We start from the raw sequence: 27,466 nt of genomic DNA on the forward strand, positions 1-27,466 counted from the left end.
ATCCAGTGGGCGTGGTCATGCAATTGCTGGGGTCCAACAACCAGCTTTGAGTACAGAGATGCTGGTGTGGTGGGGTCAGTGAACTGACTTTTCCATGGCCAGGCCATGGCAGCAATGACATTAGTGGCTTCCTGAGCCCTGAGTGGTGGCCGCTACGGCTATTCAAGCATGGCCCAGTGAACCCTGGTCTTTCTGATTGTGGTTGACATTGTGGCTTTCCGCTTTCTCTTCTGGGAATCACTCCTTCAGGTCTAGCCTAGAATTTTCTCCTCCAGGCTTTTTGGGGAATTTTGCAAGCACCTAATTCCCCTTACTGAATCCTTCCCACTTCGCACACTCTCAATGTTGTCTGTGTCCTGCATCAAACCGTGACTAGCCCATGCAGGTACTAATCATTCTTATTTTGTGGGTGGAAAGACCAAGTCACAAAGAGCTGAAATAGTTTGCAGAATCACCAAGCTAATAAATAGCCTGGCTGGGATTCATACTTGGTTCAGTCTGATGGCAAAATCCACTCTCCTACCTGCTGAATTTTGTTTTACTCAGAATTTTCCAAACTTATGGGTTCCAGAAACTGTTTTTGTGAAGCACTGATGAATATTCTATGGGAATAACCACCCACAAGACCACCTTCAGACGTTGTTTTTTTCAGGGAGTGAATTCTGGCCGGGTGGGACCTGGCTAATTCAGTGGTGGGAGAAGAAGGGGGTGTTGCTTCAACTGGAATCTGGAAAAATACTTGGCTTAGGAGTTGGTCAGAAAAAGCAGTCTCTCCACCAGAACCCAGGAGCCCGGGGAGGGCAGAGTATGAGGTCACCATGGGGTATGTTTGAAGACAGACTTGCAAGTCCTGGGGATCCTTGGTCACTTTTCTGCATCGGTGAAATGAGATCAACACCATCATTCACTCACTGGTGTTTTGTAATGAAACGTTTTAGTCAGAAATCTTCCTCTTGAGAGCCACAGAAATCCAATTCAAACTAGCTCAAGCAAAGACAAACATTTGGTGTCCAGCCTCCACCTCACACCCTTATCCTGTCTGCTAACATAGGTCGACTTCTGTGTGTTGGTACAGAACTTTCTCAACCTTCAGAGCTGTTTCAGTCCAGGGGCTCATTCCTTTTTCCTTCCATGCCTCCGAGTCACTGTTAATTGAGTCCATTCAACTGGGGGCTTTAACTTTGAATTTTGGAAAGAAAGGATGCAGATCTTGGTCGATCTCTCTCAGGAGGCATCTGGACATGTGCAAATATACTCCCTTCTCCCCAGAGCTCTGTATGGCCAGAGGAGGGGCAGATTTTGCTCCCCACCCCCCCACGCACACAAATACATGCATGGGCACACATGTAAACACACACACAGTCCTGTGATTCACAGTACAATGGAGATCTCAAGCTTTTTCTTGTTGAAGGTTGAGGTGATTAGGAAGTGGTTTGGAAGGAGTATGGGAAAAGGGGTAGATGTGTTGGGAAAAGGAGCAAAAAATTCCCTCCCCCAACCTTGGTCTTGGGAATTTTAGTTGTAAGGATAAGACTAATGTAAATCAATGCTCAGTGACAAAAGGAATTTTAAGGAGGGCCACCCATTTCCCTCCAGGTCTTCTGGTTACCTTCTTCACACTGGTTGTATCTCCTCTCCCTCCATCCTCCACACCCTCTGGGATTCATGGTCATCCCATTTATGACAAGTGCTTCAGGAGTTTGCAGAGCTTGACCTAGGCAGGAAGAATCATAAAGTCTGATACCTTCTCTGGGGAAATGGTCCACATGGCTGCCCTAAACCTTCCTGGCTCTCTCTGCCAGGTGGCTGGATGGAGCGAGGGCCTTGAGAGCTCCAAGGCAGAGAGATGCTTGATTACTCATTAAGTTGGAACATGCACTAGGACATCTGAAATGAGAGAGGGAAAGAAACATGTCAGCATGACAGGGTGGAAGCACAGTCTTAAAAGAAAGGAGACCTGAGTTGGCTCTGTCATTGGTGAGTGGTGTGACCTTGGACAAGTCCTTTTGCTTCTCTGAGCCTGGATTTCCTCCTCTGCAGAACAATGTTGCAGACGGATAGAGCGAGCTACAAAGTGCCCTTCAACTGGAGGCTGGAGGGACAGCTGTGAAATAATGACTTTGTTTTGGATGCTTCAAGAACACAGTCTCCTCCAGACTTTGCAGAGAGTTCTCCTGAGCTTCTGAACTCCTAGTTGGTGATGAAGCCCAGAGTGGTGCAGAGAAGTGGAAGAGAAAACTCAGGAAAAGCATGGCCATGCTGGGGCTCCCACCCAAAGGTCTGCAGTCTGTATTTCACCCTGCCCCTGCACTCTCCCTCAGCCAAGCTCCCGCACCAGCTCAGCTGGATTAACTGCAATGTCACGATGCCAGTGGTGAATTGTAGATCTTATTTCTTGGTTCTCTAGAAGCCAAACAGAAGGAAAAGATGAAGAGGGATGAGGAGGAGAAGGTAGAGAGAGAGGGAGAAGAGGAGAAGAATGGAGGGGGTAGGAGGAGGAGAGCAAGAAGGCGAAGACCACTGCCACTAACACCACCTTCTGCATTTCAGCCTATAGCTGGGGGTAAACAACACGTCTGAGTCTGGTCTTCTGCCACAGGACACCAGGCCAGTACGTGGGTCTGAAGGGCTTTGGGGCCCTGCAGGACATGGGGCCTGGTTATTAACCATGGTGGGGGGGTTGCTGTGCATCCCGGAATGCTCCTACAGTTCCACCTGGGCCTTACCTCACATCTCAGTGGCTTATACCATAACTATTTACTTGAGTGTCTCTTCATCCAGACTGTGAACGACATGAGGAGGAGACCAAGATGAGTAGGAATAGGAGGGTTCCAGAATCTTAACGAGTTTCTATGGTCTGTCCTGCCTGTGGCTCTTGGCTTCCTTCTACCATGGTCCTGGGCAGCCATGTTCTTCATTAGCACCTCTCTACTCTCTCTGGCAGGCAGGACAACAGCCCCCCAAAAGTGTCCATGTCTAATCCCCAGAACCTGTGGATATGTTAGGTCACGTGGCAAAGAGGAAGGAAGATGCAAGTGGAATCCTTTACAAATCAGCTGATCTTGAAATGGGGAGATTATCTGGATTATCTGAGTGGGCCCAGGGTAAACATGAGGGTCCTTAAAAGTGAGAAAGAGAGGCAGAGGAGACGGTGAGAGGTGCAGTATGAGAGGAACTGGGCCCATCATTGCTGGCCTTTCAAGATGGAGGGAGGGGCCACAAGCCAACGAATACTGGGTAGGCCCCCAGGAGAGGCTCCTCACCTCGAGAGCCTCCAGGAGGAACACAGCCTTGAGACACCTTGATTTGAGCCCAGGGAAAGCCATTTTGGATTTCTACACTGCTGAATTATAAGATTATAAATGTGTGTTGTTTGAAGCTGCTGCATTTGTGCTGATGTGCCACAGTGCCCTACAGAAGCTAATATGCTCCCCCTGCCTTACAGAGCCTGGCCCTCCTCTTCCTCTCTGCAGGTCCCCAGTGTGAAGCAGTAACTGGACAGACCTGGCTTGGGACCATCCCAGGAGTGGTTTGTTCCAGGCCTGGCCATCAAGGCTCCCTTTCTTTCCCATCTTGCTCCCCACCATTGTCCCTGCAGGCTCATGGAGTCTACCTACTGTCTCGAGTCCCGACTTCTACTTTCAACCAGACAGTTTTGGACAGGCCTCAGTTTTGTCCAGGGGAAATCTATGGGCTTTGCTTCCTGGCATTTGTGCACCTTTTTCTTGGTGCTATCTCTCCAAATTCTCCTTTTTTTCTGCCAAAGGTAAATATTGGGTTTCTATGACTGACAGATTGAGTGTTCTCTCCATTTCTTCATCTTCACCCCCTGAAGCAAGGACTCCATAGAAAGATGATCACACCTTGGCCAGATAGACATTTTAAGAGTCTAAGTCAATTAATTTAAATGTCAGTGTCAAGTCAGTGTTGGGCTGCACAGTTAGTACATTTCTCCATTCAAAATGTCAACCACTCCTTCTGTATGATTGGTAGGAAATTGGAAATGACTTATCTAGATAAACATACATCCAAGGTAAACTCCTAGAGAATTCGAATTAAGAGTGGGGAGGAGGGGGCCACTCAGTCAGAACTATGACAACAAGTAGGGTAAAATTAAATTTATACAAGTCATGGTGATTGTGCGTCTTTGGCATACGAAGGACATCAGCCATTGTTATAGGGCGTGAACAATTCCAGCCCTGGTTCCCATCTGAGTTCTGGAGTTGCCTGGAGGAGCCAACTGGGCCTGCCTTCAGGCAAAAAGCTGTAAAAATGAGACACTCATCCAGTGTCCTTCTCCTTTCCTACATGTTGGCTCCTGTCTAGTCTCTGCCTGCCTTCGGTCACTTTCCAGCACCTGATAATTGTTTCACACATGTTTTTCCTTATGCGTATGTCTGTGTCTATATCATTCTGTCTGTCTGTCTATCTACCTATCATCTGTCTGTCATCTAATATCTAGAGGGTATAAACTATGGGAAGACTGATCCAATACGAGCTACTTCACCGTTCCTGGAAGCAGAACTATTAACACTCAATTTTCCTGGACAGAGAGACAATAGGTCTAAGCCAAGAAAAGGGCCAGCCGTGGCCTCACTCTCACGTTGACTTCCTGCTTATGGCGATTCTTGAGCGTCAGCAGCAGACTTGAGTATCTGGAACAGAGGTGTCCAAAACCAAATGGTCCGCAAAGGCTAAAAGATTTACCATTTGGCCCTTCATAGCAAAAGTTTGCCTGCCCCTCAATCTCCAGGAATGGATAAACCATATAATCCTAGGCAATCATCTATACATATTATTTCTTGTTATCAGGAGTTTGAAAATAAATAGATAGAAAGTTTAATGTTACATTTTCTGGCAAGATCCTGGGCTAGAAACAGTATGTGTTGTTACATGAAGGTCTGTACACTCCGATGCACTGAATTAGGATCAGGGCTTAAAATTCTTCAAGATCACACAGCAGTGAGGCCAGGCCAAGTCACAGCACGGACGGATTGCTCTAAGGCTTGCGTGCTTTCAGTACTACACCCGCAGAACTTCCTCGACCTCAGGGAAAACATTCTTCTAACTCAGCCTTTTGTGAAGCTTTTGTGGAGAGAGAGCAATTAAAATTCTGACTCGAACTAGCAGATGCTCTGTTCTTTTGAATCATCTTCAGGCTCAGAACCTCTCAAGGTCAGAGGCCAATTGACTAGTCCCCTCCCTCTGCTTCCTTCTGTGACCACTTTCCTCTTTTAAGATGGTTACATTGGCTCTTCGCCTTCAGCACAGAAGTTTCCATTCCAGCCAGAGCTGCGGTGAAAGATGCCAGCTATCGTGCAGGTATGAGCAGCGCTCTATCTGCCAAGTCAACCCTGCTCATCTCCTGCCCCCTGTATCATTTCTTGCTTGTCAGTTCAATTGGGTCAATGACTTACCCCTGTTCAAGACCAGGAGTTTGTGCAAATTTCCTTGTTCTTATGAAACAAAGGTGTGTTTTTTAGATTTGTAGTTATATAGCAGAAGTTATCGGTCCACTTCTTGGCATTCCTAACTATTTCTCTAGCAACGTGTTTCCTGATACCAAAATGTTTTTATAATTTATTCCCATTTGGTTGCTTCGTGAGAGCGATGGGAAGCAGAGAGAGGAAGAGGGTGAGGTGGTCACAATCATGACCTTCACCTACAACCATGGATGAAGGCAGAGGACTCTCAACAGTCGGGTCAAATCAGTAAATGGGAGGATTTGACCTCTAATCAGCATTAGAGGATTTCTGCATTTTTATGTAGGAGAAATATTAGCTTTTGTTAGCTGTGGGTGGGGGATGCATGGTTGTTGTATCCTCTCTTCTTCTGGGTTATGTTCCAAGTTTACATCCCTAGCCAGGTGCTCTGCTCTGAAAGCCAGGCTTGTATATACTGCTACCTACTCACCCCACCCACTATCTCCACTTGATACACATCTCAAACTTAGAATCAACAAAAGAAAAATGAAGATGAGAAGAAGAAAGGATGGAAGGAAGGAAAGAAGGAGGAAGGGAAATATTCATTCATCTCCCACCATTTGTAACCTGTTCCACTCCTTTTTTCCAGATGCCATTTTGGGGGCTGTCATGCGTATCCCCTCTGCTGCTTGGAATATCACCGGTCACTAAACTGTAGGAGATGAGCAACAGAAGAGCGGGAATTCCTAACCTCACTCACCTCATTCCTGCCTTGGCACATGGAAGAGGAATCTTCTGCCAACATGCCTGGTCACTCTTCCCTCCCTCTAGCCCTCCTCTTGCACCGGGGTGGGGGTGGGCACAGTGATGACCATGAGCGTTCAGAGGCTAGGCTTCCCATGGATCCACATTTTACTGGAAAGTGTGACCATTGCATCAAATGGTCTTTTCTCTCTCGTCATTTGGTGCTTTGGGTGTGAAGTTTTCCTGTAGTCATTTCCCTCAGGCTGTCCAGGGGAGTAAGCTTGGGGCCTGCTCTGGAGAAGCCACAGTGCCTGAGGTTGAGCTGTGCATTGTGAGTGGTGGGTTGCACCTGGGTCCACATCTGATCCAGCTTTGAACTCAAAGCCATTTTTGTTGTTGTTGTTCCCATTCCTGTTGTTATTTCCTAAGAATTATCTGCCTTTAGAACCCCCACAGGGGAATATGGGTTATATTTGGGTACAGAACCCTGTCCTCCAATTTCTGACAAAAACATGTAAAATGTCTAAAGGGGAGAAGAAACTTGTCCATCCCGAGAAGTTGCTGTGTGCCAGATACTTAACACACATCATTTCATTTAATTCTCAAATAATGTGTATCTCAGCTGTGTGAAATTGTTTTTCCTGTGTAATGGAACAACTTAGCTTCATCTCATTGCTAGGAGCTATAATTCTCATATATGTTTAAGTAAAAATGGCAGTGGGCACTATCCTTGTCTGCTGTGCTCTGGCCCCACTCACCTTGTGTTTTCTAAACACACCCAGCAACCCCCTGTAGGACCTCTGTGCTATGATCCTCTCTGGCTGATCCCCCAGAGATCCTCCAGATGGGCTCCCTCACCCCATCACATCTCTTCCTCAGGCCTCACCTCCTCTGCACGGCCTCCCTGATAAGCCTCTGCAAAATTGCCAACTGCCTGGCCCCCTTTGCTATCATGACAAAGTTCATTCTTCTTAGCTTTTTCTATTTCTACTGTTTTTCCATGGCATGATCACCTTCTCATCTACCATATAATTTACTTATTTTAAGTTTACTTATTGTCTGTCTGTCCCCTCTGAAATGCAAGCTCCAGAAGACTTAAGGTCTTTATTCTGCTTAGTGATGTATCCTAAGTATTTAAGTACAGTATCTATCTAGCCTATAATAAGTGCTCAAAAAAATATTTGCTGAGTGAATGACTGAGTGGCCTCCCTCCTCTCTTTGGACAATGAGTACTACCCCCACATCTCTGCTGTCACTGTCTCCCCATTTCATCTCCCCACTGGACTTCCACTTACATCCTGAGTGACCACCTCCTGGAACTCCAGGACCACCTTCTTTCCCTGATGCTATGCTGGTGCCACCCCCCTGGCTTCAGAGAAGGAATTTTGCATGTCCCTTCACCTCACCCTGGGCATGTGCATCTGCAAACTTTAGTTCCCTCAGAGCATCAAAACTCCCTGTTTGCTGTGTATAGGGCTGTAAATGACAGTTTGGAGGAGAATGGCAAAAATACTCTGTGCAGAAATCAACTTTGAATCAAATATCAAACCTCATTCACTGATGCTAAACATTCAACAGTTTATTCCCTGTTCGCAGGAATTTTCTCTTTGCTGGACTCTACAATTTTGCTATTCCCAGTCCCCTCTTCTCATGGTGATTATTCTCTACCCTCCCCCTCTTTCCTGGGTTTTCTGGGTCTGCCAAATTTCATAATCTGGAGCAATCAGAGGACTGCTTCCAAGTTCCTCTCACATGACTGCACAGAATCACTTTATTTTCACTTTTTTGTAGTCATCATCTTCCATATTGTTATGGTGCTTTATTGTCCATAAGTAGGAAGCCATTGCTGTGTTTTTTTTTTTTTACTTAATCCATCTTGCTCAGAATTTCACCCAGTGACATGAAGAACAATAGGAATTTTGAATTTCCAACTCTGTTTTCTGTTTTTTTTTTTTAATTTTTATTTATTTATGATAGTCACACAGAGAGAGAGAGAGAGGCAGAGACACAGGCAGAGGGAGAAGCAGGCTCCATGCACCGGGAGCCCGACGCGGGATTCGATCCCGGGTCTCCAGGATCGCACCCTGGGTCAAAGGCAGGCGCCAAACCACCGCGCCACCCAGGGATCCCTGTTTTTTGTTTTTTATAAGGGCCAGGTCAAATGTTGAGCCTGGTCTCCAACCCATCTCTCTAAGTGGAGAGTGTTGTTGGGACCCTGGTTAGATGAAGACTCCAGGAATGGTGAGATTTAGTGTCTTCTCTTTACATTCATGGTTCTTAACCCTGGCTGACAATAAGAGCTACCTAGATAGCTGTAAGAAATCTTTAAAACTCAGGGCGATTAAACCAGAATCTTAAGGTGGGACTACTCTGCAGTTGGGTTGTGAACCACTGTTTTACATTCATGGCAACTGTCAAGAGGAAATTATGTCCTTTAGGCACGTGGAAATAAAGGTTAGAAAGGTCTGAACTGCTAGTTCTTTGTAGAGGGTGTCAAACATGGGGTCCATATTCCACACTCCAGAGCCCATGCCCTTCCCAAGGGAAGCAACCCTGCATTTCACAGGGAAGGCAGTCAGATCTGAAAATAAACAATTTCAATTTACTGTTATAGTAGAGGCATTGTAGATGCTTCACAGTTACAGAGGGGAGACCATCTAACTTTATGTGAGAGGTCAGGAAAGGGGCTTTTGTAAACTTTTTCTTGCTTGAGGGCAGCCCAGAGATGTTTTGTTCTAGCCTGGTTTTACCTGGATAAGCAGGTTGTGAAGCAATGGGAATTGAGGACATAAGGAATGAATTAGTGCCACCCTTCATTCCCCAAGAGAGAAATTGTCATCAAACTCCCAATGAGCTTGTAGTCCCTCTCCTCGCATTAACCAGGGAGGGATTTTTCTCTGCTTCTGCCCTTTTAGAATGGTCCATTAGCTCTGATCAGTTCTCCTTCCCTTGGGGTCTGTTTTGAGATGACTCCATCAGGCTGGGGCCTGACTCCTGTAAATGACCACCTGGCAGTCAGTGGCACTAGGGGCTTTTTACTCTGCCAGTAGGATGGGGAGGATGCAAAAAGCCTTTGCCTGGCCTTTTTTTTCCTTTCTTCTAGTGGAGATGGGTGATGGTGCAAAGTGAAGGACAGCGTGGCAGGGACAATACTAACTGATTTCCACTCGGTTTCATTTTCTTATGCCTCGGCACAGACAGTCTCCACTGGAGTTAGATCATGGTCCATGGTCATGGACTGCATTTTGGTCAATGGGATGTTTAGAATTGATAAACTACTCCCTTAAAAATGCCCTGGTGCTCCTGTTCTCTCTTTCCTTGCTGCAGCAACTTTCCAAGTTGTACATTACAATAGTGGCGTCACAAGAGGGGGGCTCTTGGTGCCTTGAAGGGATAATTGTAGCAATGACTCTCTTGGTCTGATGTGACTTCACTGAGATTTGAGTGCAGCTGTAAGAGGTTACTTATCCTGATTAACTATACATAGGCATGCTACATTTCAACTCCTACGTGCAAGTACAGATAACCCTGTAACATCTTTGTACACTCACAAAGATGACCTCAAGGATATAGACTGTAACTCATGCACACGCGTAGAGGCACGTATGCACGACACATCTTCTATGCATATATAGAAGCAGAGTTCATCCATTCATGTTTTGGTCCAGTGTGTGAGACATGCTCATTGACAAAGCTACAGAAGGACGAATATACATGCAGGGTGAGTCAGCTCCCCTGACTAGGTGCATCACTTGTGGCCCAAGGCTTCTGCTGCTTTTAACTCCCCACCAATTTACTCCACCTCAAAACTCTGCCAACCCCCCTTAATTGGTAAATTCTCCAATATGGGAGGCAGAGAGACCTCAAATTATTTTTCATGGTTATATCAGGATTTCCTTAGACATAAATGCTCCATGACACTGTGTCTGTGTGAAATGTGCCAGGCTGAGGGACAGAGACTGTAGGATGTCCTCAGGGACAGCACAGTTAAATAGAAAGGGCTTAGTGTCTGGCATCAGAAGACCTGGATTGGATCTCCTGCTGTCTCATTTACTGGCTCCAAGCTTGGGTGCATCACTCAACTCCCTGAGCTTCAGTATCCTCATGAAAAGCAGGGATGATAGAATTCCTACCTCATAGCTTTGTGAGGATACATAGAAATCATTTATATGAAAGGCCACTGTTAGCGCGTTAGTTCAATAAGAATGGCTGAAGTTCCTCCTGTGTGCCATCCTTATGCTAGATACTGACATTCCAGAAGTAAGCAGGCCCATTCCTTGAGCTCAAGGGGCTTGCAGTTTAGGGGAGAGATCCTGTGCATAAACCAATAGCCATGTTGGAGGCTACACAAGGTCCAGAGCAAGCCTTGGAAAAGGGCACTGAGATGGGGGAGTGACGGAAAGTTTTGCAGGGGAGGTGACATTTGAGCTGCCTTTTGAAGGGTGAGGAGGAGTTTCCCAAGTGGACAAAGAGAGGAAGAAATGGTGAGCAGAGGAGCAGTATTTATAAACATAACAATATGGCCTGCTCCATGGGTCTTATGGATAACTGACCTTATTGCCTCAATTTCAGATATATGCTTTTTGTATTTTAGTATTTTTGAATTTCTTTTTTTTAGTATTTTTGAATTTCATATGCATCTTAAAACTAAGGAAATACAATATAAAACATAGTTTGGTCTTCAAAGACCTATATTCCCAAACATAGGTTTAAAAAAATGTGCCTTGCAAATAAAGAAAATCAAAGATCAATGACCCAAGGGTTAGTAATCCCAATTTTTCTTGGACAGACCATTTTTATGTGTTTTTGAGGCTAATTTTGCAGACTTGGATTCTTCAAACTTATACTTTTATATTAAGCTATTGTGTAAAGGAATCATTTCTGGACCACTCCATCACCTAATTTAAAATTCAGGACCATTTTTTTCCATAAGCTCAAGGATTTAAGTTTCAATAGCTCTGAGTAGTGAGTCACTCCTTTTGGGTATAATTCTTAAGAAAGGATATTAGGGAGTTTGCAAAATAGCAGCTCAATCACACCAATTTAGCAAGTAAAGGTACGGTTTCACTTTGTTTTTGGCATGAAAAGTTACTTCCTCAGATAGAAATAAATGCTATTATTTCTCACAGATTTTAATATCCCCCAGTTGTTTCTCAACCCACTGTCCTTGTCAAGCATCCATGTTCCTCTGCATTTCTGGAACCAGGGTGGGACCTGGGAGGCAGTCAGGAATTTCAGAAATGCACTAGACATTAGCATAGGGGAGCAGGACTGGGTTGAGGATGTAAAGGGAAGGCCTTCTCCATGTGAGTGTTGTCCATAAGAAAACCTGATACATTTTTAAATATTTCATTGAAATTTGAGAAAATGAAATCACTAAACTTTTTTCAGCAATGAAAGGTTATGAATAGTATAGATTCATTAGAAAAAATAGAAGTGTTGTCTTTTTAAAATATTTTTTGTGTACTTTTGTGAAACTAACACTATTTGTTAGGGTTCTCATAGGCTCACTGGGGATGCTCCTCCCTCTTGTCCTTCTTTCTCAGTGACAATTTGGGAAAGGTCCTACCACACTGTGATTCCAGAAACTTAGTTTTGTGGAAGGAAAAGGCTGATATCATCCAAACTCCTGGTCTGTAGCTGAGAAAATTCTTATTCCTCCTCACCCCTGACAATTTTGCTGTGTCTTTGTTCTCCTCTCTTCCAAAGAGCAGTGGGCACGACCATGTTTTGGTAAGACCTAGGTCTGCTTTTTTTAAAATGCCAAAACCAGTTTTCTTGTCTTTCCTTCCCATTCACATGATTCTGTTTTGCTTTGGGAAACAGCATCACTTCCTTAAACAGGAATTGTCATCCCTCCTCATTCTTGACATTTTCCCGTTGTTTGGCAGCCTACATGGATTTTATCTCACTTCTAAGCAATGACATGGGTCTGAACACTCCTTCTTTGTGTTGTGATGTGTGTCTTCTCTGAGGAGCTTTGCTTTGTGACAGCCATCATAAGAGAATAGATTTAAAAGAAGAAATACTTGACACTACTGCAGAAACTTCCCGAAGGCTGGAGGAGCCTAGGCATTACAATAATTGTTTCACTTTGACTTAGATAACTTGATCATATTTATTTTTGTGGAGTTTTTTCCTTCAAAACTGCAAAGCAAGGAGCTAGGGTAAGTGCCTGCTATGTACCAGAGATTGTTTAAACATAATGTCAGGTATTGCTCACAATAATGATCTTGCTATATTGGTATAATTATAGTAACTTCACTTTATGAATGAGGAAATTGAAGGCTACCAAGGTTGAAGATCTTGTCTCTCTATCCACAGCCTCTGACTAAAGCATCAGCAATCAAAGAAAGGAAATCAGCTTTATAGCTTTGGAAAGAGTACCACAAGTAAATAAATGACAGCTTTTATTTTCACCCTTACTTGTGATGATGACTGCTTAGTTTTTCTCCTTTTTATTAGTTATAGTAAAATGTTAAGGTGAAGTAACAAGAAGCACATTAAGAATATAGTTTAGGGAACAAATATGTTTAGTTCTCTTTCATGTAACAGCTTGAGGAAAACATCCTATTCAATGGTACCCTTGCTCCACAAAGTCATTCAGGGATTCATGTTCTTTCCATCTTGTGACACCTTCACCTCTTGGAGCACTGTCCTCAACTGCACAGTCAAATCTGGGTCATTGCTACATCTCAGTTCCAGACAGAGGGGAGGAAAAAGAAAGGAGATGGTGGAGACACCCTACTGTTTTAAGGCACAGCCTAGAGATGGTGTGTCACCATGTCACTTCCATTGTAGTCTCGCTAGCCCACAATGTGGTTGAGTATACTTATTATTACTGAAGAAGAGATAATTGATTTGGGGAATATATAACAGTCTTCACAAAATATTATTATCCTAAGAAGTAGTACATTCTAGCATTATTTGAGTGCCTGACTCAAGTGCTCAATTTGCTCAGAGTGGGTTAACTTTAGAATTCATTATCTTGTACATTTGGCTTCTGTAAGTTCAGTGAAGTCAAGGACTGTGTACCCCATGCCCTGGACCCAGCATGATATCTTGCATATAATAGACTTTCAATAATTATCGAATGATGATCTCTGAGCCTAAAGAAGAGGAAAATTCAGCAGTGCCTTTTCAAGGGCAAAGTGAAGGTGACTTCCACTTCTTTTTCAATCCTTGGGAGAACCGGGACAGGTATGGGTACAACGTGGTTCTCATCAGCTACCCCTAAATGCCCTAGGGTTGCAGCTCTGTCATAGTCACTGAATTAAAGAGGAAATGGGATGACAGGGTTTTCACTTAAAACTCAAAAGGGAAGAACAAAATGAAGGTCACAAACACCCAGAAATGTTAATAAGAATTCTGCCCCAAAGGGCTGTCTCCGTGTCCTAGGTTCACAGCCCTGGAAAACCCTAGTTAAGTCTATCCTTAATTTGGCAGATGAAGATCCCTCTGACCCTGCAGGTGAGAGCTTCACAGGTGCCCAGAGTCAGAACGACTAACTCGATTGGTCTTAGCCTTGATGTCTCTAGGGATCATTAGTTCATTCTTAAGCCCAGAGGGTTTTTTACTTGTTCTGAGAATTGCTTCATGTTATATTCTTTAGATTGAAGCTGTAGTAAAAGTCTCCGGATGCTTGGGAGAACCAGCTTGTTCCTTTTTTTTTTTTTTTTTTTTGAGATTTTATTTATTTATTAATGAGAGACAGAGAGAGAGAGAGAGAGAGAGAGAGAGAGAGAGAGAGGTGAGCAGAGACACAGGCAGAGGGAGAAGCAGGCTCCATGCAGGGAGCCCAACGTGGGACTCGATCCTGGGTCTCCAGAATCAGGCCCTGGGCTGAAGGCGGTGCTAAACCGCTGAGCCACCCAGGCTGCCTCAGCTTGTTCCTGATTGTGCTCGCCCTGCATCTGTGTTAAAGTACAGAGCTTGAATCATAGCAGATACTGAATAAATAGTCATTGCAGGGGATCCCTGGGTGGCGCAGCGGTTTGGCGCCTGCCTTTGGCCCAGGGCGCGATCCTGGAGACCCGGGATCGAATCCCACGTCGGGCTCCCGGTGCATGGAGCCTGCTTCTCCCTCTGCCTGTGTCTCTGCCTCTCTCTCTCTCTCTGTGACTATCATAAATAAAAAAAAAAGTCATTGCATTAATTAACTGATTACTTGACTATGAGGACCTGACAAATAGGGAAGGATGCCATGATTGAAGTGCATCTAATTCAATCCTCTTGTTTTATAGATCATCCCAGTGAGCCCTAAAGAGGTTAGAAGTCTTAGCCAAAGCTTTAGAAGAGGGATGGGGACCCAGCTTATCTGAATTCTCCAGCCCCAAGCTCCATCCCTTCTATATCAGCAACAAATAGTGGTGACTTGCCAAGAGGATTTTAGTCTGTGGAAACTATATTCACACCTGCTTCTGTGTCATCATTTATAATGTATTATCTTCCTAAAACACACCTTATCCTCACCTGTGCCTTCCAAGGACCCCTTTTCCCGTTCTCTATGGCACCTGGTCACTGCTCCATCCATCTTGAGTCTCTCTCCTTGGATTTGGATTCTCTTTCCTGGTTTATTCTCAGAATTACCCTTCCTTTTTCTTCTCTATCGTCACCTTGACTGTTGGTATTTTTCTGCAGAGGGTGGATTGGATTATTAAAATGTATGAATGACGAGTAAAAAAAAATCAACTGGATCAAATAATTTATACATGCATATGTGTTAGTGTCTGCTTTTACAACATGCATTTAAGCACCTCAAGGACAGGGATCCCTTCGCACTGGACTGAGGTCATAGTAACTCTGTAGTGATTTGTTGAAAACATGACTAAGTGAATATGATTTAGAATTCTTTGTGTGCCTAATGTTCACAGCATTTATGGATATCTCTCATTTCACCTTCCCAATTTAATGCAAAGGAGATCAAGACTCAGGGTGGCTGTGTGGCTTAGATGAGATGGGGCAGGTCAGCAGTGCCTGAATTCATAGTCCCAATGGATCTCTCTCCCACCATGAACAAGACTGAATGGGGGAAAATCAACACAACAGAGGCCACTTCTTGCAGCTTCTTGACAAGCACACCAAGCCCCACGCTCCAGAGGGAAAGATTGGGAAAGAAGTGAGCATGATGGGGTCCTGGCCATTTCTGAATCTATAGATTCAGGGCCCCAATTTCTGCCTCTTAGGGTTTACAGTCTTTCACTATTTTTGTTGGATTTCTGCAAGGGTGGGACAGAAGCGTATTGAAAGGGCAAAGAATGATCTCTTCCAGCTTAGCCATTTGCTCAGAGAGAAGAGGCAATCCTGATAGGAGGGATGGAGCAGAGTATGGGGGGTACAAAACCGGGCCTACAATTTCTATTAAGCTAATTAATCTTTGCTTGTCATCAAGTCTTTGCTTCTTATCTCGAAAACAGGGATTATCATAGCTATCTCTCAGGTTTGTTGGAGAATGAGATTATAGACATAAAATCCCTGGAAAAGTGGCTGGCTCATAGTCAGCTATAAATTATAGCTGTTACTATTATTACCACTGTGCCTTTCTGCATTTCCCCAAACTTTTCCAATGAATATGAATTAGGCTATTCAACGCATACGTTTGGTGCTGCATGAAGTGTGTACAGACCAGAACAAAATCAGACCTTACCGTGCTAATAGCATGTTCTAGTTCCCATAGGGGGCAGTTCCCTTAAGCAGTTGCATTATTGAAGGGAGTCTGAACTTGGCTTTCTCCTTGCTCCCTTCCTCATTTCCTTCCTTCCTCTCTCTTTCCAACTTTCTCTGCCTCCCTCTCTCCTTTTCTCCCTCCCTTCCTCATATCCCTTCATCCTTCTTTTTTTTACTCTATTCATTTATAACTTATATTCACTGGGTTTTTTTTGAAAAATTCATTATAAAAATAAGCATGTGGTATACAGTCTATCCAGAAAGGAGGACTACAATATTTTAAGATATGAGAAAGAGCTTGCCTGAGAACATAGGTTAAGATTCATTCACTCATCAAAACTTTCAACATCCATTGATCATTTTATCAATACAGAAACAACAGGGGTGGGTAGACGAGTCATACACTTTCTGCCTTCCAAGAAGCTATTGGCCAAGGAGAGACAGAAAGTCATTAAAAAACACTTATTGCCATTTTAATATATGCAAAGCGCAATGCCCAACATTGCCACTATGTTCAAATATAGCTGTGTTTCCTGGTAGCCAAGGTAAAAATGTGCATAGAACACAGTGAGTTCAAGCTTTCCTCTGACAGAGGGCACATGTGAGTGCTCCTGGTGAGGAAGCTAGACCTGGATTCACACAATTTGCGGGCTTGCCATGACTTGTGGTTACAATCTCTACCTCAGAACTGGTAGTTACAGCATGTTCTGTCATCATGGATGATGTTATGCAAACACAGTGTGTGTGTGTGTGTGTGTAAGGAGGGGAGGTTATAGCATTTAACAAAAACATTAGCAATAAATGATTTTATTCTAAGCGATCCAATTTTGCCTTTGGAGTCCTTTTCCTCGTTTTCTGGTGTCTCTTTTCCCTCATTCGGTTCCCATCTCTGTCTCTAGCTCTTTCCTATTGAGATGCCCTCTGATTTTCCAGACCTGCCCCCTCTGTTGCCTGCATGGGCTGCTATGAATAATCCTCACATCCACAGCCGCATTAGTCACTCTTAGTCACTCTTAGGTCCACCAAGAGTAAGGTCCGTCCCCTATTGCATTCTCTAGAGTATGTTCTTTACTTGAGCTCCTTTTGGAAGGCAGCCAGCTCCACAAAGAAACTGGGTGGGTGGGCATAAATGGGCACATGGTTCTCCTTCTGTGCCCTCTGGGGCTTTCTGTTCATGAGCACCCACTTTTCACAGACATCCAACTGACCCCTGACCACCATGTTACCGCCAGAGCTATTTTTGACACGCACAGGAGGCTTTACAAAGCATTTTCACACATTTCATACATACTAACTTGGTGAGATTGTGCATATTTTTAAATGTTGCTTTTTTTCCACTTAACTTTATATAGTAAGTATTTTTCCATGTTTTTCTTTGGAAACATCACATTTGAAGGTTTCTATTATATACATGTGGCAAGAAGTTCTCTATTGTTGGACAACTAGGGTGTTTCCAGTTTTATTTTGTAAAGCTACCTTAAGAATCTTGGTGTGAAATCTCGGCTCCAATCTTGGTGTGCAATCTTGACTCCACATCTCAGATTATTTCCCAAATGATCTTAAGAAAGGGTTAATGTTAGATCCCTATGAAGGAGATTTCTGAGTCAAGTATTACGAAGCACTTTAAGATTCTTGAGAAGTATTCGATCTTTGCCTTATTGGTTGTATTTTTAATGGATTCCCATGCAAATATCTTAATGATATCAGGAAGGGTTCTTCCACTGGATGGCATGAAAGGATTCTTTCAGAAAGACTGATGTGCCAACCTGCGGAGAATCAAGTGTACATACACATGCCTACACACACACACACACACACACACACACACACACATACACAGTGCTGACCATGGTTATTCCTCATTGAGGCATTGGTAAACTTCCTTGTCAGGTGTGACGAAAGAAAAAGTAACCTCATCCTGCCAGAAGTCTCTTCTTTGTTTGACTCTGTGTTGAATATCAGTCCTCTTCCTCATTCAGTCTCATAGTCTAGGACAGTCTGTGTTTTAAGGGTTCTGCTTTGAGTCAAAGATGGCCTATGGTTTGCATAGGACACTTGTCTCTCTGCCTGTTTAGAGTACAGGCTCTCACACCACTGTCCCTGGCTGTGTCCATTCCTAACTTGCTTCTGTACCTGTCTGTGCAATGGTGGAACATAAGGAGGCCTGCCACCTTTGGGGAGGGTGCTGCAGGATGCCTGACCGTGCTGTGTCTGTGTGTAGTTGCTCTCCTGGGGTCCCATGACTCCGTGTGTGTTCGGTGACACTCTTCACTGGTCCAAATAGCCCATAGCTATTCCCTTGCATATATGTCTCGGAGTCTCCTCTTGCCCCAAGTGTGTCCTGTAATCTGGTCACCTAGGAGTTTGTTTTTCAGTTCTGCCCACACTCATAAAGGCTTTGCTAGTGTATGAGCATGTTTCAAACTTTATTATTTGCCCAGTTTTGGCCTACAGGCAACTTTAGTACAGGGACATGGTGTCTTACTCATTTTTGTAATACCGAGTACTGGGAAATGGTTGTTTTTCTCTTTTCATTTTCTGGCATTTACTGGTGACATCTTTTGACCAGCTCCAGGTGTTGGGACAATGTGAACGTGTGAATGTCCAGGGACTACAAGGTTGGGAGCAGATCAGGGAAGGGAGCAGAAAGAAGAGGGAGGCATTTTCAAATGATAAAGCTATCAGTGCCAGCACCTCGTATTTCACAGGGGGAAAAGCACAGCATGTTAGAAATTGAGGGAGAATTTAGCTCATATGTTTGGAATCTATAACAGGCTAATTTGCTCCCCAAAGACAATGCCGTAAAAAAGAAAGTCAGTCTGAGCAGAGAAAGCCGATTTCAAGGAGTTAGAGCTCTTTGCTCAAGTAAAATTGTTTGGGGAGAAAGCTCTGGTGGAAACCAGTAAACACTAGCTTTGCAAACACCACCTCCTGCTAGCTGCTCACTCAGTGCTGGAACCTGTAGAGAAAGCCAGGGGCAGCCCCCAGAGCTGCCTGAGGAGGTGCTTGCTGGAGCCTAGAGGAAAGAGTTAATTCATTGGAGACTTTGCTGGCTTCTGTGGGAAGCTGAAGGGAAAACCACACGAGGAACTCATGTGCTTTCATGAAAGTTTAATTTGCTTTCTTGAAAAGGGAATGATTCTGGGCTTGCTGTGTTTAATATTAAAGCAAGGATGAGAGCCTAGGACCTAGGATAGGGATGGAGAAGGTAAAACTGTAATCCCAGAGATAGAGAGGTGTGTGTGTGTGTGTGTCTGAGCGAGAGCGAAAGAGCGAGAGAGCGAGAGAGCGAGAGAGAGAGAGAGGGAGGGAGAGGAGGATCTGGGGAGGATCAAACCTAGGGCCTCCTGGTGGAGGAGGGGCATGGGGTTCAAGCCCCAGATGTGCAAAAGACCTCAAAAGTAGCCTTTTCTCAATCACCAGGGGGTACCTGTGTGGCTCAGTGGTTTAAGACCTACTGCTCAGATCATGATCTGGGGTCCTGGGATCGAGCCCCATGTGGGGGTTAGTGGGGAGTCTGCTTCTCCTCCCTCTGCCCATCCCCCTGCTGGTGCTTGCTCTCTCTCTCTCTCTCTCTCTCAAATAAATAAATAAATTAATTAATTAAAACAATCTATAAAAAAGGGTGATGGGCACTAAGGAGGGCTCTTGATGGGATGAACGCTGGGTGTTATACTGTATGTTGGCAAATTGAATTTAAATTAAAAAAAATTTTAATAAAGAGGACACAAACTTCAAAAAAAAAAGATAATTGCCAGGATATCTTGAAAAGATATCAATTTCATCAAATAAATTTTTATTTATTTTATTTTATTTTATTTTATTTTATTTTATTTTATTATTTTATTTTTTTTCAAATAAACTTTTAAAACTCACCGGGGTCTGGAGTATACTCCAAATCGATGTTTTAAAATAAATTATATAATTATTCTATGTAAATCGTGATTACATTGCTTAGTGTTTTTGCATGCTCAAAGTGTTAATTTATTAAAAGTAAACATTTAAAACAGGCCACAATTTCTATAAGCCTATTTTGCTGTTTCCCATCTTTTTAATATATTGAGAAAGTCTTTTTGTGTGTGTGGGCTTAAAATAAATTGTGTAATTTAACAAAGATTCAGTAATTTTCCAAAGACTATGAGGATCTTTTATAGGAAGACATCCTAGTGCAGGTTGGTCTAGAATACAAATAATAACAAAAAAGAATTTCCTCAGAAGTGAGCAATGAGAAATTCTTGAATGAAAAACAGCCAGGGGGGATCCCTGGGTGGCGCAGCGGTTTGGCGCCTGCCTTTGGCCCAGGGCGCGATCCTGGAGACCCGGGATCGAATCCCATGTCGGGCTCCCGGTGCATGGAGCCTGCTTCTCCCTCTGCCTGTGTCTCTGCCTCTCTCTCTCTCTCTCTCTCTCTCTCTCACTGTGTGCCTATCATAAAATAAATAAATAAATAAATAAATAAATAAATAAATAAATAAATAAATAGAAAAACAGCCAGGGTTACTAAAGGACCCATCTGAACCAGAGCCTCTGTCAGAAAGGGCTCTATCAAAAAGCTAGAAATCGTTGACCAAATGACCACAGCAATGAGCAATGATAAAGTAGTTGCTGATGACATTGGTAAAAAACAATTGTCTAGGGCAGCCCTGGTGGCGCAGCGGTTTAGCACCGCCTGCAGCCCGGGGTGTGATCCTGGAGACCCTGGGGTCGAGTCCCATGTCAGGCTCCCTGCATGGAGCCTGCTTCTCCCTCTGCCTGTGTCTCTGCCTCTAAATAAATAAATAAATAAATAAATAAATAAATAAATAAATAAATCTTTCAAAAAAAAAAAAAACAATTGTCTATGAGTCTGGCTGTAGAGCATACAACTCTTGATCTCAGAGTCATTGTGAGTCTGAGCTCCACGTTGGGCATGAAGGCTACTAAAAAAAATAATAAGAAGAACAACTGTCTGCCAGTCCTTTGAACCAGATATAAGCCCCATCTGGAAATCCTACTTTCTGAAGATTAAGACACACTAACCAGCAGGTAGAGGAGTGAGCCATTTTCTACTATGCGTATGCAATTTTTATTACCAGGAATGTTTTACGCGTATTAAGAGTCAGCTGTGTTTGTTCTCAAGCCAGTTTATGCTACTTGTCCTTGTTATCAAATATTTAATTAACTACTAGATAGTATGACAAAATATGATGGTAAGAACCAAGTTACTCTTGCTATGAATACCCAATTGAATGCATTGGGAAGAATTTATTGGGCACCTACTATGAACAATGCCATCTACTAAGCAGGTTGTATGCATTATTTCCTTTCTTCCTTGTGGTAGCCCTGCTAAAAGTTAGGTATTATCCTTACTGTAATGATATCCAAAATGAAGTTCAGAGAACTTACATAATTACTCAATGTTACATATCTAATAAATGATGGGACCAAAGTATGAACCCAAGCTGATAGACTCTAAAGCTTGTATGCCTCCCGCCACACTGCAATGACCGGTCAACCTCCCGTCCCTGGGTGACATTGCCCAGGCTTCAGGAATAGGGCTGAAAAAGACACAAGTCTTCACCTTGTATAGCTCAGAATCCCTTGGGCAGGCAAGAAAGTAAACAGATCACTGCCATGAAGGGTAGGTCCAACAATGACAGGACCTGGAACTCACTGGGAATGCTGATATGGGACATCTGACCCAAGCTGGGGAGAAGGAACTGGAGAAAGCTTCTGGAAGGGATAACAGTTGAGTCTTACAGCATGAGCAGACAATTATCAGGCCTGCCGGCTACAGATTTTGCCCCAGATCCCAGCAGCCCATTTTGCCCCAGACCCCAGCAGCCCATTTTATCAGAGCCTTTTCATGGTGAAACTTAGTCCTTACAACCCAGCTTGGCCAGGTGCTTTGGAGGCCTAATGGAATGATAGAGAGGACATGGGGGAGCTGAGGTGGGCCTGCCCCCTCCCTGCCTGTGGGTCTGGATGACATTGCTGCCCTCGAGGCCTCTCCAAATACCACTGTAATTTTCTGCAACGTAAATAGGGCTCTGTTGAAAAGCTGGAAATTGCTGACCTTGTCCCGTTCATCAGTTTAAAGGCATTGAATGAAGGCGGGTAGGAAAGGGGGTGGGTGGAGGCTCCAGGGACTCTTCCAGGCTCATTTGAAGTGAGAAATGCTAAGCCTGCCATATTTAATGGCAGGCCTGGGAGTGTAGTTGAAAGCCTAGGAGCGGCACTTCCCCTTGACTCTCGTGTACTCTGTAACACTGCCTCCGGGCCTTGCTAAGTGGTGGCTCCATCTCTCACCATGGACGGGGGCCAAGGGACCAGCAAAGATTCTCAGACAGCCCCTTACCTGCCAAGCCTGAGGATTTCTTTCTCTCTTTCTTTCATTTTTTTAAAAAAAGAAATTGGCTTTTCTTCTTGTGGGGTCTCTGAGGTTCTTTGGAGACTATGAAAAACTTTAGAAACTGTTCAAAACATACTCTGATGAGAAAATGGGGGAGGAAGGGATGGTCTCTAATGTAACCTAAAGTCACAATTTAGGGGCTCCCAGATCCCATCCTCCTTATTTTCAGAGGAAAATCTTTTGTACAGAAGAAATCTTGGTGACTGGTCAAGATGGCTAATTGAAAAGTTATCCCCTCATATGATATTCTTGGATTAAAGTCTTTCTTGGTTTCCTGGGATAGTGGTATGTATGGATGTCAATTTGATCCTTTGATGATGTTTGAGCTCAGTTCTGGGTCTTCTGGGAAGTGCAGAGTGCCTCACCCAGTTCTCTGGGACCTGGCAACAGCTGGGGGTCTGGATCTGACAGTAAAAATGTTTTCTTCTCTGATTACTGACATCTGATCACAGTCGTGGCCCATCAATTACTAAATAAATAAATAAATAAATAAATAAATAAATAAATAAAGTAAAGGCCTCAGAATCAACACTCTGAAAAAAGCCTTCCCCTTGCCTTTTCAGGATGTCTAATTAATGATGTGAATGGGCAATTTGCTATAGACCTCTCTGATTAATTTATCAAATGCAAAAGTCTTTGTTGTTTGCCTTTCAGTCCAATTAGTTAAGTGTTAGATGTGACAGACAAGGCAGTGTCTCTGGGAAGGCCCTTGCCACTCCCTACCTTGGTCCTCCTCCCACCTCACTCCAGAGTGCCATTCCCCTCCCCATTTCTCCTGAGTGTTTGCACAAGGTTGGTTCTTAACAGCCCAGCCCATGAGTGGTCCAGGGCAGCTCAGGATAAAGCCAAAACCCATTAGTTGTACCAGAAGGGCCACAGTCACTGAGTACTCACTGCCAGTATTCCCCAGCCCACCACTTGATTAGACTCAATTTAAGTCTTCAGAACAGATCAACCTTTGTTGTCCTTAAATTAATAATAAGCAGGAGCTCACATGGCCCTGGCATGTCATCATTTCTGAAGTGGCTTTCACACCTGTTGTGATGAAAAGTTTAGGATGGTAATTATAATCTCCACTTAGCAGAGGAGAAAGTGGATGTTTGGAGAGGTGGGTATGAATTGTCCAATTCACTGCATCATGTATCCAACTGGCACAATTTTGGTGCATAACATACTACATTAACACTCAGTGGTATAGCTCATTCATGTAAGTGTTAGTTGTGAGTCTGCTGATGTAGACTGGGTTTGGCTGGTGCAGTTTGGTTCTGCTCCTTGAGTCCCTTATCCTCTTCCTGGGACAGAGGTCGATTCTATGCTCTTCTTATGGTGACAGCGGAGTCCTAAAAACCTAGACTTGGAACTGGCACACAATTACTTATGTCCTGCTCTGTTAGCTCAAAGAAATCATATGGCTAAACCAAGTCAAGGATTGGGAAAACATACCTTATTCCTTGTAGTGGAGGTAGACAAGAGGCACAGATCAAGAAGGAATGAAGAGTTGTGGCCAACAGTGCAATTTACTATAGTGATATGGGAGGAAGAAACAGCCAAAAATCTAACTGTGGTTTTACTCCAAGACCTATACATCTCTCATGGTACAACTATTTTGGGGGCAATAGCAGTATGGTGAGGCAGTTTCTAAAAATGAGGATAAAGAAGTATATAATAACAAAAGAGACAATGTCTCTGATATTATGGCTCTTAATTTCTAGTGAAGAGAAACAGAAAAGTATCTAAATGAGAAAAAAAATCTGAAAGAGATATGGATTGTGTAGACAAGGAGTTGGACAGCATCTATAAAGGACCAGATAGTATGGGCCACCTGGGTGGCTCAGCAGTTGAGCCTCTGCCTTTGGTGCAGGGCATGATCTCAGAGTCCTGGAATTGAGTCCTGCATTGGGCTCTCTGCATGGAGTCTACTTCTCCTCCCTCTTCCCATTTCTCTGCCTCTCTCTGTGTATCTCTCATTAATAAATAAATAAAAATATTTTTTAAAAAGGATCAGATAGTAAATTTTTGGCACCTCCAAAACTAATCTCTGTTGCGATTATTCATCTCACAGATGCAGCACAAAAGCAGCTGAAGATTGAATAGGTATGGTTATTTTACAACAAAACTTTACTTACAAAGAGAAGTAGGGGCAAGATTTGGCCTACAGGCTGAAATTTGCCAACCCCTAATGCACAGAAGTAAAACAACACCAGGATTCAATGAGCGGAGTACTTACTTTAGGTTGGGTGATCACAGTGATCTTTCTGGAGCTATGATGTTTAAACTGAGGTCTAAATAACAACTGAGAGTCAGTCAGGTGGAAGTCATGTATAAGAAGGACCGAGCAAAGGGAAGAGCCAGCACAGAGGCCTCCCAGTCAGAAGGACCAACAGAAGACCAGTGTGGTTGGAACTGGGGAGAGGGGAGTGCGAGGAGATAATATTCATATTAATAAATCTCGGTTTTATTCTACATGTAGTACATGTAGAAGTACAAAAGAAAAAGATAGAACTGGGCATGTGTTAAAAATGAGAAGATAGATTTTATACGAGCTACTGCAATAGGGAAGAGAGACTTTTGTATAGAGCTGAACTCAACTCCAAATACAGCAGAGATTGCTGGGGACTTATTGCCAAGGAATGGAATGCAGAGGTCAGTGGGTGGAAACTACTATGGAGATCTTGAGTAGACACCAGGGGTAACAGGATTATTGCTAACTGTGGCTCAGAGACTTAAATATCAAGGGGGGCAGGTGAGGAATTCAGTCATATACCAGGGTGGAAGCAATGTTCACTAAACCCACTTAGAAGGACTTTTTGCTGTAACTGAGTTGGGCAGGCTGTGCAGGGCAGTGGGCCAAGGCCGAGGTCAGTCAAGAGAGGGCACAGAAGAGGATGGCTGAAGTTTGGCCAAGGAAGGAATCTTTGTTGGAAGTCACTGTAGGGTTTTGAGCAGAGGAGTGATGTGATCTCATCTCCAGTATATCAGATTGGCTGCTATTTCCGAAAGTGATTTCAAGGAGACAAGAGTAGAAACAAGGAGACCAGTTAGAAGACCACTTCCCTAGCCCAGGTGAGTGGTGCTGGTGACTCAGACAAGAGATTTCCTAGTGAAAATGAGCAGAAGTGTATGGAATAGGAGGTGTCTAGAAGGAGGGGGTTAATAGAACCTTCCGATTAGTCAGACATGAAAGGTGAAAAAAAGGGACAAATACAGTGTCTCCCCTAGAATTCAGATGGAGCACATAGTAGGAGGGCTGTGGTACTCACTAAGAAGGGGAAGACTGGAGTGCCAGCAGCTTTGGGGATCAGGAGTGAATAGAATTCTATGTAGTTCAGGTAAGTGTGAGATGAAAAGTAGACATCTACAGAGGATATGAAGTAGATAATGGCTCTATGAGTAGAGGTCCATGAGGAAATTCTTTCTAGAGATGCAAGTTTGAAAAGCCGTCTGTGTATAGAGAGCATTTAAAGTCATAGGAATTTTTGAGATTGTTTAGGAAGAGAGCATCTATAAGAAAGAGAAGTCTACCAAAGATTGAGCCCTGAGATATCCTGACATTTAGAGGTTGGGAGGAGAAGAGGAAGTGAAGAAGGAAGACTGAGAACTGGTCAGTGATGTGGACAGAAAACCAGGAGAACAAGGTGCTTTTCACAAAACTAAAGGAAAAGAGGGGTACCCCACTGTATTTCCTGTTGTTGAAAAATTCAAAAAGATGCAGCTAGAGCGGTCCTTTCAGCCTCCAGCCACCCACTTCCGGTGAGCAATGAGAAAATCATTAGTATTTAAAGCATCCCACATATGATAAAGGCGGAACCAAATCTGTGTTAAAAAGGATGAATTATTTAGTGAAAGATGTTGAGAAAACTGGCTCATTTTATATGATAAAATGAAATTAGATTCCTACGTCATATCATACAGAAAAGTTTTGTTTTCATAAAACCTAAACATGACAGGCAAGACTATAAATATATTAGAAAAATTTAGGACACCATCTTCCAGATTTTGAAATGGAGAATGATTTCTTTAAAAATCATTGAAAGGAAAAGGAAAAAAAAATAAGTGAATTTGATTACATCAAGTAGAAGTTTCCTCTTTAATTAATTAAACCATTGCCAAAGTTAAAAAAATAGCAGAAGACTGAAAGACTGTATTTTTAAAGCACATAATTGACAAATTATTTTATTTTTAATGCCTAAATTCTGAAAATCAGCAAAAAATGTCAGGCACCCCAGACTTTTTTTTTCCTGAATATTGGAAAAAGAATATAAATAGGTAATTTAAAATATAGCATGCTGAAAGGCCAGTGAGTATATTGAGTATATGATGGGTAGATTGAGTTAATCAGATAAATGCAAATTGAAATAGTAATAAGCTGTTCCTTTATATACCTACTCAGCATAAAAAGCACCACAATGGAAACCTGCAGAGTGTTCAAAGCTAGTCCTGAGGAGAGGGTGATTGGTTCCATGTGATAAGAGCAGGAAAAGCCTGCCAGGAAGCGACATCTGAGCTAAGCTTTGCAGGGTGTATGGAAATCCAGCAGGCAGAGAGGGATGAACAGAATCAGGACATGGATCAGAGAAACAGGGTTGCAAATGTGCCAGTAGAAATGATTGTTAATGAAGCCTCTGACAGTAAATGCCAGTCATCAATAACTTCCCCCCAGCGCACTCAGGGACCTGTTAGAAGGCTAGGTGTCCAAGGATGACTCCTGGAAAGAGCTAAAGGGTGGAAGAAAACCCTAAAGGCAGATCTCCAAGGACTAGAGATGGTATTCTGAGTCTTCCAGCTGGTAATCTTGAAACCACTCCATCCATGTTCCACCTTCTAGGAGAACAGGCAGGAAGATGCTCCAGAGGGTGACTGGAGGGATGCTTGGAAGGTACCCCAACCTCTCCAAAATCCTGACAAGGTGTCTAAAGCTTCTTTGCACCATTGTTTAATGTTAAGGCCCTGGAGCCTTCAGTTAAATTTGAACAATATCTAAGAAGAATAAAGCAAGGGCCTCTTTTGAATTGTGATGAAAGGAGAAAGTCTGAATTTGACAGGATCTGTATCCATGGGGCTGGGGAAGGTTCTCCAGAGCAAGATCCAAAGCTGCTATAGACATTGAGAAGGCAGCAAGAAAAAAAACTGTTACAGGGAGTGGAGGGGCTTCTGAAGTGTTCTCACTGAGGGACCTTGAGCAAGCGATCTCTATCAACTTCAGATTCCTTCTTTATTCGTTCTGTATCTACTTGTGTGTCAT

This window comes from Nyctereutes procyonoides, unplaced genomic scaffold, assembly GCF_905146905.1.
Source record: "Nyctereutes procyonoides isolate TBG_1078 unplaced genomic scaffold, NYPRO_anot_genome, whole genome shotgun sequence".
NCBI classification, from domain to species: Eukaryota; Metazoa; Chordata; class Mammalia; order Carnivora; family Canidae; genus Nyctereutes; species Nyctereutes procyonoides.